Source organism: Pituophis catenifer, unplaced genomic scaffold, assembly GCF_029215685.1.
Source record: "Pituophis catenifer annectens isolate HBS135680 unplaced genomic scaffold, rPitCat1.0.hap2 SCAF_1, whole genome shotgun sequence".
NCBI classification, from domain to species: domain Eukaryota; kingdom Metazoa; phylum Chordata; class Lepidosauria; order Squamata; family Colubridae; genus Pituophis; species Pituophis catenifer.
The window spans coordinates 43,943,849-43,957,339 of NW_027256881.1; positions in this window are offsets into that span (position 1 = coordinate 43,943,849).

Here is a 13,491-nt window from a genome sequence, read left to right on the forward strand (position 1 = left end):
ATTAGAATTGATCTTGCCTTTGTAAAGAATGCCCAACCACCTCTATTTCTGTAATTTCTTGACGCTCTAGAAAGTGAAAAAATATGTTAAGTAAACCTTCCTTCAAAAATTAGCCTCATGGGTTGCCTTGCTATTTAGGACATTTATGAGCATCTGTGTAGATTTGAAAACTATGTGAATGATTCTAACTTGCATATTTCTGACTGAGACTTGATTTCTACTTTGCTTGAAGACATTGGGATTGACATGACATTTATATCATTCAGACCTCCCCCCCACCTACAAACATTAACAAAGTTGTCTATGACCAGTCCACAGCGAGGTAACCCCATATTTTTTTTTCACAGCTACATATCAATCTTGGAATGTAAAGCCTTGCTTGTCCTCCTTGCTCCTGTTTACTTCCAATTTTTTAACCATTTTTTTAAAAGGATGTATTACAATGAGATGATTCAAGCTCACTCTGTCCTTCTTCTCTTGGCACTCAAGTTTCAGTTTTACTACTACGCAATCAACCATCCATTTGTACTTTCCAAGTCAGCAATGACTTTGAAATGTTAACATTTGGAGTTGCTATAAGTGAAGTGAAGTGAAGTTCCTTCGGGGTTTGCTTCCCGCAGAATTTTGAGAGCAGTTCCTGATTACTAATATATTTTTTCAGTCTAGAAATGGAACATGGATATCTCAGTTATTGAATACAATCATGTTGCACATGTTGCTGATTTGGAAATCAGTAATACAGCTCTGTTGTATGATTCGATTATACATCTATGCTAGTTCTTTTCTCTAGAAACCTTCAAGCAGTAAATAAAGGTAAATGATACTCTAAAATATAAAGTCCACTTTGGAAGTTGTAAACAATTTTACTCTTTTTACTCAATTTTACTCTGTTTTAATTTGGTGACAATCATAAGTAGGCTTTCTGAATTATGGTTGCTAGTTCTCTGTAAAATCATTTAATGGAACTATGCAGATACCTTTACAAGTCTAAATTTGAAACTGTTATAAAACTGATGTGCCATACAGCTGAGCTGAACTCTTTTTTAAAAAACTAAAGTAAGCAAAGGAAGCTCTGATTATTCTGTCTTTATAAATTCTAGAATTATTCAGTTTATATTTGATACTTGCAATAGGGACGAATCAAAGCCGAAGACATAGAAAGGGAACTAAATTTTCCATTTATTAGATCCTACAAGTGTTATGATAATACAATGCAGAAAATATCAATATGTTCATATGTTGAAATACAGCCTTCAGTGATGTTATACCCAGATCAGAGGGCATGTCTATATTATGGGCAATAGTTTTCAGAAGATTGGAAAACTTCCAAAGACCGAATTACACTTCACATCAATTCACAGCAGGGGGCTACCATGAGCTATTTTCCCAGCTGATGTTTTGCTTGTAAGTCTGTGACAAAATGTACACTCCCCCAAAACACACACTGGATGATTATCTAATGGAGCTGCAGGATTTCCCAAACTATAAAGTGTACCTCCAATGATGGGATGCAAACAGAGACCTAGGGTGGTGTGAAGAAACTTTTTGTTTGACATTGTTACAATAAATCCACTTTTCCTAAAGTTTCATTGTATTGTCTTCATTGTTCATTTGCGTTTATTTTTTGGTGTTTGGATTTTTAGGAGAGGTGTGTATATTGCACTAAAGAAGATATGATGCAAAAGCTGAGGAACTCCTGCTGTAGTGAACCTTATTTTGAGTAGGGGATTGGAATGGACGGCTCCTAAGATCATTTCAATCGTATTATTCCATGAGGTATCTAGAAGTGTTTGTGATATGTACCCTTTGCTCTGTTGAGATGAACAGGAGTAAAAAAAAAAAGTGTGATTGGTAAATTTTATCATGTTCTATTTGCTGAAAAATAGAAGTTTATTTGATTCTCTTTTATTGCTTGGAATATTTGAAAAGCAATAATCTGATATTGCTATATATTGCTTAGTTTTTCTCTTAGTGGAAAAGCTTTTATATAGTACAATTTTTGAAGCCAGACCCATAAACTTTAATGGTACTGATTTCCAGTTAAGCAGGTGCTGCACTGCAGATTTAAAATTATATCTAACTTTCACGTGTCCTTTCTCCTGCTGAACTGTCTGGTCAAGTGCCACTAGGGAAAAAAGTACTTTTGAGTCCCAAATAATTTTAAAAATCATACTGCTATTCTTATAGGTATGCATAATTATGTTATAGGTATGCATAATTTACAAGCCATTCATCAGCATGTCTGGCTCAGGAATTCTGGGAGTTGAAGTCCACAAGTCATAAAAGGCCCATAGTTTCCCAACTTTGAGGTAAGCGAATCTAAAGGGAAGCTCCAGCGTATTCAAATAATATACAGTCAGAGCCAAAGCGTATGGAAATTTTGATTCACAGGAGTTCACAACGTTGTCTAAATTTCTGTTGCTGTTGCTGTTTTGTGCAAGTAGGCTCTAAGATGTATCTAATATAAGTCACTATGCACCCTACATAGGAACAAATCGTGAGAGCTGTAACACAGGGGTGGGTTCTACTTACCTTTATTACTGTTTGCATTGCGACTGCACGCGCTCTTCTGCACATACGCAGATCACATGATGATGTCCAGGTCAGTGGGTGGAGCCTCCCGCCGGTTTTACTACTGGTTCTTGCAAACCGGTCCGAACCAGGGGCAATCCACCACTGCTGTAACATCTGAGAGAAGAACAGATTCATTACACTATCATATAAAGCAGAACACTTTTTGATAGCTCTGTGTTTTTAATTTTTAAGAAAGCTTGGAAGAACTCATTAAACGTACCCCACTCAAATGACTAACTCCAGCGTTTCATTTTAAAGGTTAAAAAGGCATCAGAGAAAATTAATGACAGACTTAGGGCATCTTTGATGTCTAGCTTAACCTAAAAACTGACAATCAAAATATACTCTTTCACTTTGATGCAATGTGATGAATATAAAAATTTTAATGCATGTGAGATGAATTTTCATCTCACATGCATTAAAAAAAAAAGGGGTGGGGTAAATGGTTGCCAGACTGCAGGCATCAGACTGGAATTCTTTAAAGTTGGCATCAAATTAGCAGGGCACTCAGAAATATAAATAATGGGTTTATGTTGATATAAAATGAGGATTATTAAAATAGCGTGGAATGGGAGTTGGCACTAATATCTCTGTCTTTCATTACTTATTCTACTATCTAATTTTATCTGGCCATAATGACTTGGATCAATGATCACTTCTCAAACAGCCACAGTGATGCACCTGAGGCCTGTGCTTTTTAGCCAATATTTCAGTACATCCTGCAATTAAAACAGACTTCTCCAAAGACTGGAGGTCAGGAAAATGTAGGGAGCATTTTGCCTCATATTTTCCTTCTCCAAGAAAATTTGCCAAGCAATTAGCAAATGTCAAGATTTTAATCGTGTAATTTTTGCTATAATACTCTGCAGCAACATAGAAAATGCTGGACTGGTAGCTGTAATTTACTTATTTATTCATTATATCTTGATCTTACACTGCCAAATCCATATAGAATCCCAGCAATGCTCTCCAGAAAAAACAACAACTGTTGTTCATCCTTCAAAAACCAAAATGAAGGCTGCCAGGGGCAACTGCAGCAAAAATCATTGGCTTCAAAATGGCACACCGGAGCAATCAAAGCCTGGGCTCTTTTTATATGAGTGTTATGGCTGTGGTGCACATTTTGGGGGCAGGGATTGATTGTCCAGTCGTTCCCATCAATTCTAAGCTACTGAGCAATAGCTGCAATTACCCCTGGAAGATGCCATCAAATTTCTAAGGGGTGTGGTAGATGGGAATTCCATCAGTGGTGGGATTCAAAATTTTTTACTACCAATTCTGTGGGTGTGGCTTGGTGGACATGGCATAGTTTGATGGGCGTGGCTTGGTGGGCATGGCAGGGGAAGGATACTGTAAAATCTCCATTCCCACCACACTCCAGGGGAAGGATATTGTAAAATCTCCATTCTCTCTCCACTCCAGGGGAAGGTTAATGCAAAATCCCCATTTCCTCCCGATCAGCTGGGACTCGGGAGGCAGAGAATAGATGGGGGCGGGGCCAGTCAGAGGTGGTATTTACTGGTTCTCCGAACTACTCAAAATTTCCGCTACCAGTTCTCCAGAACTGGTTAGAACCTGCTGAATACCACCTCTGAATCAGTGGTGGGTTGCTACCAGTTTGCATTGGATTGGGCGAACCAGTAGCGGCGGCGGCAGGAGGCTCCGCCCACCCACCTTTGTGCTTCTGCGCATGCACAAAAGTGCTGTGTGTGTGAGCGCATGCACACACATGAGCGAACCGGTAGCGACGGGATTTGGAACCCGCCCCTGCTCTGAATTCCATGTATAGATTCCTGACAGGACAGATCACTATCTTGGTTTTGTTTTTGTCTTTATTCTAATTGGAATCCTAGGACAGAAATGGCTGCCCACAATCAAGAGATTTAGGAATACTGTTAGTAAGTCTTTCTCCTTTGGTAATTCTATATCCCCATTGCACTCAATGAGCTCTGCAGATAGGTTAAAATTGGGAAACCAATTTGACATAATTATATTAGTTAATTGTATGATTTTATATTCATTATTAAAACTATATTCCTACTTCATGCTTTACTACTCTGAATTGCCCTAAAAACTCTTAAAGGGAGGGAGGAAGGGAGGGGAGAGAGAGGGGGAGGGAGAGGGAGAGAGAATGAATATGAGTATTGGCTGTGGAATTCTGGGAGTTGAAGTCCACACATCTTAAAGTTGCTAAGGTTGAGAAATCCTGTTCTACACTGCTAAGTCCTGAAGACCAATACAGGTAGTCCTTGACTTACAACAGTTCATTTAATGACCGTTTGAAGTTACAACTGCACTGAAAAAAGGGAGTTATGATCATTTTTTTACATTTACAACCATGCAGCATGCTTCCGGTCATGTGATTAAAATTCAGATTCTTGGCCACTGACTCATATTTATGTTGGTTGAAGTGTCCCAGGATAATGTGATGACCTTTTGCAAACTTCTTACAAGCAAAGTCAATGGGGAAGCCAGATTCACTTAACAACCATGTTACTGACTTAACAACTGCAGTGATTCACTTAACAACGGTGGCAAGAAAGGTTGTAAAATGAGGCAAAATTCACTTAACAAATTTCTCACTTAGCAACAGAAATTTTGGACTCAATTGTGGCCATAAGTCAAGGACTACCTCTACACATAGATGGGAAAAGGTTGCCCTTAGTCTTCCAGTAATGGAATTCTCTGCCAGGAGAGTTTCAACTGAGCAAAGTTATTTTTATTTTTCCAGGATTTTAATAGATCTTAATTGCATGTATGTTCTCTGTGCTCATTTTTTTCTTTAATTCCAAGAGTTTTCATATTTTCCAGCAGTTCAACAAAAGGGACAAAATAGCAATATATAAATGATTTGTCAGTACAACTTAGTCAAGAAATCAATACAAATCAAGAAGCATTTAACCCTGATGTTCCACTGCTCTCATCAGGGACTGGAAAACTCCACTCATATTAGCAGTTAAAGAGTGTTTGATCAAAGCATGTATGAAAATAGACATACTGATGGATTGTGTTCTGCAAAAGAACAATTTCTATCCACTGAAATGCCAATTATTAGATAATTGGAACCAACATTATTAATGTGCCTTTTGGCTGTAATTTGCTGTCAGGCAGATTATTTATTTTTTAAAAAGCAGCTATTACATCATTACTTACACATGAGGTGAATCCACAGCAGAATATAGATGAGAGACTGTTTTCATAGTGCACATACAGGTAGTCCTCGAATTGTAACCATTCATTTAGCAACTGTTTGAAGTTACAACGACCCTGAAGAAAAGTGACTTATGACCATCCCTATGGTCAAATGAACAAAATTCAGACTCTTAGCAACTGGCATGTATTTATGATGGTTGTGGGGTCCCAGGGTCATGTGATCATCTTTTATGACCTTCTGACAAGCGAAATCAATAGAAAGCCAGATTCACCTAACAATTGTGTTACTAACTTAACAAGAGCAGTGATTCATTTAACGATGGTGGCAAGTAAGATTATAAAATGGGGCAAAACTCACTTAACATCTGTCTTGGTTAGCGATGGAAATTTTGGACCCAACTATGATCATAGGTTGAGGACTAAATGTATACCGTTGGAGGTATGTTCCCCCATATTTGTGATCAATTCTTAGCCTCTTCAGAATCCTGGTTCTAGCTCCAAAATAAAAACTGAGCCAATCTATTTATATATTCTTAGGTCCAATACCATCAAAAAACTAAACTTTAAATTGACATTACCCATACAGAAGTTAAGAGCGAGCAACATTTTAGTGGTGCGATGTAAATTACCAAGATATGCCAACGGGAATTCATCTGCATTATTTGTTTATGGAAGCAGATCCTTAAGACTCATATTATAATGAGCATTTTTTAATTTAAGGTATTTGAAGTATCCGCATGCTGCCTTTGTATAAATAGCATTTTATTTATGCATTTTCATCTGCTACAAATTCATTGTATTGTTTTATAAGGATTATTTTAAATTTCGTTGAGATTAGTTTTTAGGTGAATTTCCCTTGAGCTTGATTGTACCACTGAAAAACAAAAGTTAAATGTCAAATAATAACAAATAAATATATGAATAACATGTCTATATTATTAAATGTGCAGCATTGGTTGCCAGCTTGCTTTGGGTGGAATTCAAGGTGCTGGTTATGATTTATGAAATTTAAATGGCATAGGGACCACCTGTTTTCCATGGTGTATGCCTGGTTGATTTGAGCTGACCATCTTGGCACAATCTGGTTTCCTTTAATTAACTAATATCATATATCAGATCTAGGAAATACACCTTCTCTGGAAAGAGATTTTCCCTGAGATCCAGGCATCTCTGACCCTGTTGACACTCCAAAGGGCCATTAAGCAGGGGTGAAATCCAGCAGGTTCTGACAGGTTCTGGAGAACCGGTAGTGGAAATTTTGAGCAGTTCGGAGAACCGGCAAATAACACCTCTGGCTGGCCCCAGAGTGGGGTGGGAATGGAGATTTTGCAGTATCCTTCCTCTGCCACGCCCACCAAGCCATGCCCACAGAACCGGTAGTAAAAAAATTTGGATTTCACCACTGCCATGAAGACCTCGCTGTCCTGGGCTAGGCTAGGCTAGTTAGTGTTCCTTCAGAGGATGTTAGTTTTCAGTGAGATACTTTACTTTCATTATCTTGCTTTTTCCTTTCTGATTTTGTCTGAGTTTGGTTTTGTTGTCTGTTTTTTCTGTTATATTGGTTTTTTTATATTGCTGGGTGTATTGAGAGCTGCTCAGAGTTGTTTGGAGTCCATTGATATCGAATGAATGAATGAATGAATGAATGAATGAATGAATGAATGAATGAATGAAGTATGCAATATCACTACTTATACAAACGAGACAGGGCTTGGATCACAATTGCATAACCATTTCCTTGTTTGTTTTGACATCCCCTCACTGCCAATGGCCACAACTAGGCTATTCCTTCCTTTGAAATTTAGATGAATAGGTATCAAAGAGAAGCCATTTTCTGTTATCAACCTTAGTAATGAAATATACTACAAAGATGTGCCCAATGTTAATACCATTTTTATATGCAACACTAAGCCTGATTTCCCAGTTCCTCACAGTTGCCCCAAAGCAGTTGAAATTGTAAACACCAATAACCACTTTGTGCCCAGCTGATGGCCAAACCCTGAAGCATTCTGTCCTAAATTACTATTTGTCTTGTCTTTAAAGCTATGGACATTTATCCAAATAGCTGTAATTCTAGTATAGAGGACAAATCATGATTATTTGAAATTTGAACTGTTAAGCAAATGATTAACCCCACTGGAATGGATTTTGCATAAATGAAGTCGCCAAACGTGATATTCTCCCCATCCCAGCTGCCTTGATTACTTTATGCCCATTGGCTATAAATGCAGGTGCCATTTCAGGCTTTGATGAAAACTTCATCACAGCTGTAACTCCCTTCTACAGTTTCATTGTAAAATGAAGTCTTCCTGAAAGTGAATCTAATGTTCCCATGGAAACTATTTGAGTCTCCAATGAACCAAAATGAAAGGTACTTGTTAAAAAAATAATGGTAACTTCAATGTATTTTTAACCGTCCTGGTTCATACCTAGTTTGTATGGTCGAACATAAATTTCATTTATTATCTGTTACTTTAAAATAGCATCCCAGACATAAAATGAACTTGTGTTTCCACATTTTAAGTACTGTTTTGTTGTATGCAGTGAAGATAAAATGTTAAAAAGGGTTGCCTTATAGCTTCACTTATCAGGGCAATTATATAGTCATTCATATATCTGTCAGTGTATATATGTTTGTGTGTAAATGCCAAAGGGGTGGGGAATGTGACTCTAGCAATCAGGTTGTAATGCAGGGCAAAGCAAAATATGGTGCTACAGTTGTTGCTGACTGACAGTATCCCATACCATTAATCATACTTCTGCAATAGAAGTTTAATCCAGCAATACTTGGAGTGCAGTGGTGAAATCCAAATTTTTTTTACTACCGGTTCTGTGGGTGTGGCTTGGTGGGCATGGCAGGGGAAGGATACTGCAAAATCCCCATTCCCTCCCCACTCCTGGTGGAAGGATATTGCAAAATTTCCATTCCCATCCCACTCTGGGGCCAGGCAGAGGTGGTATTTTCTGGTTCTCTGAAATACTCAAAATTTCTACTACTGGTTCTCCGAACTGTTCAAAATTTCCGCTACCGGTTCTCCAGAACCTGCTAGATTTCACCCCTGCTGGAGTGTCATGTTGTCTTTCCCTGTTTTAGTGCTTTACCACTATTATAAGCTATAACAACTGAATGGTATTCCTCAAGAGTACCATTAAGCTAAAAATTCAGTTAGATGGCCACAGGGGCAGATAGAAATTGTGTGTAAGCATTAGAATGTTAATATATTTTTTTGCTATGGATAAAATAAAATATCATAAAATATTTACCTATTTACCAGTTTTATATATGTTATCATGAATAAAACAAAAGCTGGAGAAATCAATTTACAGTAAGACAACTTCAGATGAAAATCAGAAAAAAAATGTAAAGGTCTAGTGAAGTAAAACCAAACTGATATGAGGACATTATGAAAAACTTCATGAGTTAAAACTGTGAAATAATGCATTGCTACTGCATCACATCATTTATCCATAGAGAATATAGTTGCTCATTTACATGCCCATGTCTCAATTATATATATATATATATATATATATATATATATATATATATATATATGTATGTATGTATGTATGTATATGTATATATATATGTATATGTAGGTCTTTGGTTATTCGGGTCTTCTCCCACGTAAAATTGGAAGTGTCTTGGCGACGTTTCGACGAAGTCTCATTCGTCATCTTCAGGCTGGTGTTCTCGGCTTCGTGCTTCCACGAAGCCGAGAACACCAGCCTGAAGATGACGAATGAGACTTCGTCGAAACGTCGCCAAGACACTTCCAATTTTACGTGGGAGAAGACCCGAATAACCAAAGACCTACATACAAACACCCGCGAAAACCTGAGAAAACATATATGTATATATATATATAGTCTATGAAACCCTAGCTTCAGAGTTTGATTTCCATGCTGAACAGTTTTACTATTATATGGATTATCAAATATCTTCTTTCTTTCCTCACTGGTTCCCACAAGACGATTTTGTTGTTTTGATGGGGACAGTCTCTCCTGTCCATTTTAAGAGATGGTTGAAATAGAAACTGAAAGTTTGATGTTTGCTTCTCTATTACAATTGTTCATGATAATGATTTTGATGATAAGAACATCTATAACATTAGAAATTTCTATTTCACCAAGAGCTCAAATCAATTCTATAAATGCAACTTTCAACTATTTGAAAAGAATGAGTATGACTTTGACTCTAGAAAAACTATGCTATATACTCCTGGCCAATACAGTCTTTAATTCAGAGGTGGGAAACAATTGCCCCTTTATGACTTCTGGACTTCAACTCCTGGCTCAGGAATTCTGAGAGCTGAAGTCCACAAGTCATAAAAGTCATCGTTCCACACCCCTGCTTTAATTTCTGGACAGGGTGTGGAATTCATTCCACATTTTTTCATTTTTCTGTAACAACTTCAAGAAAGGGGAATTACTTATTTTTCTTTAATCTAGAAATAGCCAAATGCTTCTGGATTTTAACTCTCATCTGTCTCATCCAGCATGACCAAAAGGAAGGGATCAAGGAGGATACAAATTCAAATATATACTGTAGAAAGAACCACTTTACCTATTCCTGATCATTCTTTCTCCCTCTTGCTACTGTAAACCAATAAAATGATTTTTAATTTTACATAAATAGCAGCTTTGGGAACAGTTATGCAATTTTCATCGGAATCATGGAAAGTGTAAAAAGGATTAATCTTTTTCTTCTTAACTTGGGCCCATAAATATTTTTCCCTGGCTTGTAATTTCACACTCTGGGTAACATAGTGTTGTTCCCTTGTTAAATTATATCTTGTTTATTGTATGTTTATATAGCTTTATATGTCTTCCAAGGGGCTCATGTGTATAAAAACTCCTATCAAGCTTAGAGCATAAAATAATAAGCCATACCAGGCTTATTGGTATGAAAGAGAAAAACAGGGAAAGAAGTTGATTTTTTTAAAAGTCTAGAAAGTGATTCTTTGTTGGTTAAAAAGGATAAAGTAGCAATATAAATGCAAAATAACAAAGGAAAAAAACATGTTAAACATCAAGAACTTAAAACAGCTTTTAATACTCGGATAAGTTAAAGGCACCCACCCATAGAAATCCAGCAGAACAAGACTTTCATCTGTTAATGGAAGACAAGCAGAGAGAAACAAGACGAGACATCCCAAGAGTGAAGACTGAAATTCCCATGACAGACACTGAAAATGTTGCACTTAACTTGTCTTAGATATTACTGAAATAAAGAGAAACATTTATGCACTAAATGGAGCCATAATATATAGTTTGTTTAGTTTTGTTTTAGCATGATATGTGAGTCCAGTTATTATTATTTGTAAACTATAATTTAAGCATCAGTTTTACATGTCAGTCATGCCACTGTGATTAATTCAGGAAAACATGGTTAAAATAAATCCTAAAAAGATACAAATATATTTTAGAGAGTTCAAAGAGAATATTTCTGCTGGGTCCATCAATACAAAGAACTGACTAGGCATAGACCCATGCTATAGAGAATCAAAGAATGCAGTGGCTCAGTGGCTAAGATGCTGAGCTTGTTGATTGAAAGGTTGGCAGTTCAGCGGTTCGAATCCCTAGTGCCGCAAACAGGGTGAGCTGCCATTACTTGACCCAGCTTCTGCCAACCGAGCAGTTTGAAAGCACGTTAAAAATGCAAGTAGAAAAATAGGGACCACCTTTGGTGGGACGGTAACAGCGCTCCGTGAGCCTTTGGTGTTTAGTCATGCTAGCCACATGACCATGGAGACATCTTCAGACAGTGCTGACTCTTCGGCTTTGAAACGGAGATGAGCACTACCCCCTGGAGTCAGGAACGACTAGCACATATGTGCGAGGGCAACCTTTACTTTTTACTATAGAGAATCAGGTTGATGATCGTGAAAGAAATAGGCAAGAACCATTATATAAGCCACAAGGACTGAACCCTGGGAAATAAGATATTACTCAGAAGAGACTCAGACAAGGTCTTCACTGGAATAAAAAGAGGAGGGACAAATCAGGACTCTCAATAAAGTATGGCTCTAGTCTTCCAATGGAGTCTGTTTTCTGATCTGGTCTTCCCTGCCACAAATCCATGAATATGAGGTTCAATCTTCCTGAGTCTTGCCAAGGATCCATAATAGGGCAATGCATCACCACTGATGAGCTTTGCATTGCCCTATTATATCCAAGTAAATTCTCTGTAAGGAGTTCCTCCACTTGATGCTAAATTCTTGATGGATTTTCATAATGAAGCCAGAGAGCCCTATGCACTATAGAAAGGAAAACCAACTTCTACCATTGACTTAAACCTGCTTTTGTGATGCAGAATATTTTTACCACTATAAAAGTTGCATCCAACTGTATTTCTGTATATTCAGATACAGAAATTGGGAAAACTCTGCCAAAGCTGACCCTGCGCTCATCTCTTCTGCTAAATTCCCTCAAATGAAATCAAGCTTCATAAGACATTCCTCAACATGGTTCTATGCCAGAGGAAAGCCTTCCTTATATCCAGATGGTTAGTGTCTGCAAATTGTTGCAGGCTGAGAAAGTGGGAATGATTTTATGGTGATCATTTCCAACTTTTCAGTTCCTGAACTGTAACCCTGATGCTTCTGAACCACAGAATCCTAATACTGTATGAACCCTTTTCACATCCAAAATATTGCTTATTTTGCCAGCCTTTATTTCCTAATGAAGAGTTCATTTTTCTTCTGTATACCATTGTGAATCAATTATGAGACGTCAACACCAGGCATATATCAGATAACAAAAGATGCCATATCATCATTATTAAAGAAATCCCAGCACAACTTAGCTAATTATAATCTGACTGGTCTCAATTTGTTTTCTGCCATCTGGGAATACTGGTTGCTCTCTTTGTACTAATTTATTAGATCAGGATTTCCTAATATTAGATGATACAGGAAGCAGCTGTTCCTATCTCATTTATTTGTTTGCAGATATCTGTTTAATGGTATTTCTGCACTACAAATAGATCCTAACAGCTGAGCCTATTGAAAAGGGCTTGATTCAAATGCTGTTCCTTGGCTTGATTGAGAAACTGAGCAGGAAGGAAAGCTAGGACATCATATGGCCATTCCAGAGTTTGCCAGGACATCATCGTAAATTTTATTTACTCAGTTTGGAATTCAAATCCAGTAGGACTGCAATTGTCCAATGTAGTATAAGCTTTGTCTTTTCATATGTATGTAAATTGAAGCAAGATGGATTACATTACATTCATGTATATTTGGCGTGCCTGTGATTGACACGGAAACAGCCAAAAGCTACCATTGGCCTTATAATTATTCCAGTCTGAAAACCTAGTGAGCTGTTCCTCAAATTATAAATAGCTTATGATTAGGTTAGTTAAACTGAGAAAAGGGAGATTCTTGTTTAAATGGGACAGATATAAAACTGGAAAGGGATTCCTATATCTTTTTCAGATATTTGGAGAAATAATTTCAGCAATGCCTGCTGAAATTCCTTTTCTGTGTAACTATTAACATGTGTAAAATCGAGTCATAGTGTTCCAGGCTTTTGGTTACAAGGGACAGTTTGAAGCAAAGGTACACATCACAGCCCCCCCGCACCATGCAAATAAATCAGGGGTCCCCAAACTTGGCAGCTTTAAGATTTGTGGACTTCAACTCCCAGAATTCTCCAGCCAGCATACCATAGCTGGCTGGAGGATTCTGGGAGTTGAAGTCCACAAGTCTTAAAGCTGCCAAGTTTGAAGACCTCTGAAATAAAGTGTCTGGAAATTGAAGT